Below are 3,827 nucleotides of genomic sequence, written 5' to 3'. Positions count from 1 at the left end.
CGGGGCTGAAAGTGGCGTGTGGCAGAGGAGGGAGGGGGTCCGACGCTCACGCCGGGGGCGTTGGGGACCCACGGCGAGCCGGGAGGAGCGTCTCTGCAGAGGGGGCTCCTCCCCCAAACCGGCAGCAGCAGCAGGTCAAGAGGAATGCTGCGCAGCCTCGTGCTAAAAAGCCATCCTCCTTGGTTGCCCTAGCAACCAGGGGATTTGCTTCCCGTAGCCGGGATCGCAGAGGCTGTGGCCCGATGATCGATTACAGCCGAGCGCCGAGGGGCTCTTTTTTCCGATCGTCTAAAAATTGTAGGCTGGAAAACCGGAAAATACTGAGAGCAGATGTTTGACCCTGAAGACGCATGATGTCATTAGATATCAGTCCTCCAACCCCCCGGAGAATTCCATCCGGGTCCGATACATTTGCAGGATGTCGCTTACAACGCACTTGATAAAAATGTTATCACGGTTACAAAAGTGAAGTTTGTTAAGTAAACGCACACACACATAACACAATAATACAATTTTCTGCTGACGTTGCATTAAAATCCAATTTATTTTGGTCACATTTTGCCTTTCTGTTGTCACTCCCATGCCTGAATTACTTTTCCAAGCCGCCCATCTTTCCGTCTCTGGGTTTTTAGCATCACCTAGTGGCGGGAAGCGGTCACACGGTCGCACAAAGATCAACTTCCTGCTGGAGGAATTTTCTTTTTCCAGAAGCTTGCCCGTGCTTGTCCTTCACCGGAAGGTTTTTAAGTTCTTCGGGTTAAAATTCCAGAGCGGCGGGCGGGAGAAGAGGTGAAGAAACGGGAGGAGGAATGAAAGGAAAACGCCGGAGAGGATGGAGGTGAAGAGCAGCCATGTTGTCTGGATTTTGAGACAGGAGGAAGAGCAGGAGATAGCAGAGATGAAGGTGTGGAGTGGATGGAGTCCATAAGAGGAACAACACATGTTAGATGTTCTGGAGATGCGAGTCAAACTGAGATGGTTTGGACATGGACAGAGGAGGGACGGTGAAGATCTGGAGAAGGATGCTGAGGTCGGAGCAGCCAGGCAGGAGGTCTAGAGGAGAACCAGAGAGGAGATTTTGTGGACGGAGTGATGGAGGACATGAAGTTCATTGGTGTGCGAGAAGAGGAGAAGGTTAGATGGAGGCAGCTGATTGGCCGAAAGGAAGAGAAGATCCTCTTGCCGTTTGCGGCTTCAACACCGCAAACCTCCCTGCTGTGGGACTAACGGAGGTCTCAATATCTGGTTTCTCGCATGGACTCATGGACAACCATCCAATGACGAAACAGTCAAACACCCGGGCGGAGGTAGATGCAGGTTTCGGGTATCTATCTAAAACGGTTTTTGCCAGAATGCTGCGGCCTCTAAGGCATCTCAATAATTTTGTTTCATCACGCTGACACTTTAGTCCAGGGTCATGCAAAAGTCTCAGATACTTCTTCAGCTGTACTGGAGATTCCACTGCAAGTACAAATACTGCGTGGAAAACACAGCGTAAGGAAAACTCATATCATAATCATCTGTAAAATGGTCCTTTGCTGTGTTTTGCTCTTAGCGGATATAAAACTACATGCAGGTCTTTGAACACATTTTTAAATACTTCCTCAATCGCTGGGGCGCTTTAACGCGCAGAAAGTCATCAAAGTGGGTTTGTTACATCGCCGGCCCCTTTCAAAGCCCCCTTCATCTGATGTCAGAAACACAACAGATCACTGTCAACATTTTCTTTTTCAGTGCAAAACTCTATGGCAGGGTTTACAACTTGGGTGTTTTTGGAGGGGTTAGGAAGCAGGGGACCAGGTTAGGGAGCAGGACTTGTGCTTGGTGTGTTGTTTCCACCCTTAAAATGCACTAAAATGAAAGAAAAAAAATCAGTGCTTTGTTACCAGTTCATTTTTTCATGACATTCCCAATTAAAATCATATCTGCAAGAAAGTATTTATTTTTTGATGCTTGAGAACAAGTGTCCTGCTTCCTAATGTGGTCCCTAACACTGCTCTCAAGCACCAAAAAAATACTTTCTTGCAGAAATTATATTTAGGAATGACATGGAAATATAAACGTGTAGTTAAGTTTGTTTTACATTTTATTTTAATGCACTTTAAGGGAGGAAACGACATACCAAACACGAAACACCCAACATATGCATTGCTTCAAGCGCTCCGTGGAGAACCGAACCGGCGCCGCCGGTGGACTTACCGCCGCCGCCGGACATCGCTGCGTGGGGGGAGTCGTGCGTGGACCGTGTGGGTGCGGACAGTGACTCCGCCGTGCCCCGGAGGACGGGGTGGGTGGGAAGTCCCGCTCGGTGTCAACAAAAGACGGGCGGAGTGGATGACGTGAGGCGGAAGGACGTCTGCCCGCAATGACGTCGGGTCGGAGGCTAATGTTTACGTATTAAAGCTAGAGATGGACGTTAGCACTTCCGTTGGCGATGGACGCTAGCTTAGCTTAGCCTAGCCTAGCCTAGCCTAGCCTAGCGTAGCTGAGCCTAGCGTAGCCGAGCCTAGCGTAGCCGAGCCTTGCCGAGCCTAGCCTAGCCTAGCTAACAACGGTTAGCTCTTCCGCAGGCACCGCGGCTCTGACGTGACGTCGGTAAGAAATGCCGCTATAAAGTGCCGCGAACGACCTCCCTTTCCTACCCTGCCCCCTCCCCATCACGTCGAACTGGAAACTTTTGTTTGTTTTTATCTTCTCCGCAAGCACTTTTCTCAAAGTAGCCTTTCAAGGGAGTGCTAGCTCTTCCCGTGTGTGTGTGTTGGGAGGGTCGGATATGCAGCTCTTTGCTCATGTATTCATGATAAATGTCATGGAAACAGTTTGTCCTAACCTGTATTTTAAATAAAATCTATTTATCCAAAGCACTGGCCGTCAATCACAGGGTCCACATGAGGAGACATCAACCAGTTCTGGTTGTTTTTCACTTGTTGCCCTGGTTCTCTCCAGGTTAAACGATGACACTAAATCATCCGCCTGGATGTGTACAGATGCTCACACACACACACACACACACACACACTCCAGTCACTATTATGACATTGCATCAGAAATGTCTTACAAACATAGAAACTCTTTATTACAATAGCGTCTCTCACCGTATCTCTAAACACATTCTTGCCGCTACGGTCGTTCTCTTGTGATAATCACGGCAATACAAACAAAATGAAACGCCGCCTCCGAAAACCCTGTCCGACCTTCAACGGGGCTCACAGTTTGAGATATTTCAGCGGGTCGATCCCTGCAACATCGACAACGAGAAAAGAAAAGGGTTCAAAAATGTGATTTTCTCCCAAATAAATCTAAATAAATAAACACGGCCCCTGTTCCGTTTTAAAATTTCGAAACAAACTCAGGAGAAACGGAAAGGCAGTTTGTCCGATAGCAGAACGTCAGTGCACGATAATCAATAATAAAGCAATCGGTTTCGGCGATTGGTCCCGAATTTGAGCTCGGGGGTTGGTTCTGACCCTGATATCCACTCAAGACAGCATTGTGGGCACATACAAGTTTCATGGTTTGTTTTGTTTTTGTTTTGGTGGCGTGTTGGTCCACCTCACAACAAGAAGGTCCCTGATTGGATTCCAACAGGGAGGACTTCCTGTGCGGAGTCTCCATGTTCTCCCTGTAACTACGGGCTTTCTTTCACAGTCCAAAACGTGCAGGAGGTTCACTGCAGACCCTAAATCGTCCGGACGTGTGAACGAGAGGGTGAATGGTTGTACGTCTCTATATGCGGCCCTGTGATTGGTCCAGGGTGAACTCCCCCTGCCTCTCGTCCAATCACAGCTGAGATAGGCTCCCGTGACCCTGAATGCAGGATAGGCGGT

General features: G+C 48.7%; 1 long non-coding RNA gene across 1 annotated transcript; it reads right to left on the bottom strand.

The window, feature by feature from the left end:
• Positions 1-525: 525 nt before the first annotated feature.
• LOC147221978 (uncharacterized) lies at positions 526-2,962 on the bottom strand. The gene is made up of 2 exons (XR_015107816.1): positions 2,200-2,962; positions 526-1,053 (listed from the first exon to the last, which is right to left on the bottom strand). It is a non-coding gene; the product is annotated as an uncharacterized LOC147221978 (long non-coding RNA).
• Positions 2,963-3,827: the final 865 nt, after the last annotated feature.

Source organism: Fistularia commersonii, chromosome 21 (genome assembly GCF_037954325.1).
Source record: "Fistularia commersonii isolate RoL2024-O1a breed Wild chromosome 21, RoL_Fcom_v1.0, whole genome shotgun sequence".
NCBI classification, from domain to species: Eukaryota; Metazoa; Chordata; class Actinopteri; order Syngnathiformes; family Fistulariidae; genus Fistularia; species Fistularia commersonii.
Note: the sequence above shows the minus strand (reverse complement) of the source record. Positions and strands in the feature narration are given on the sequence as shown.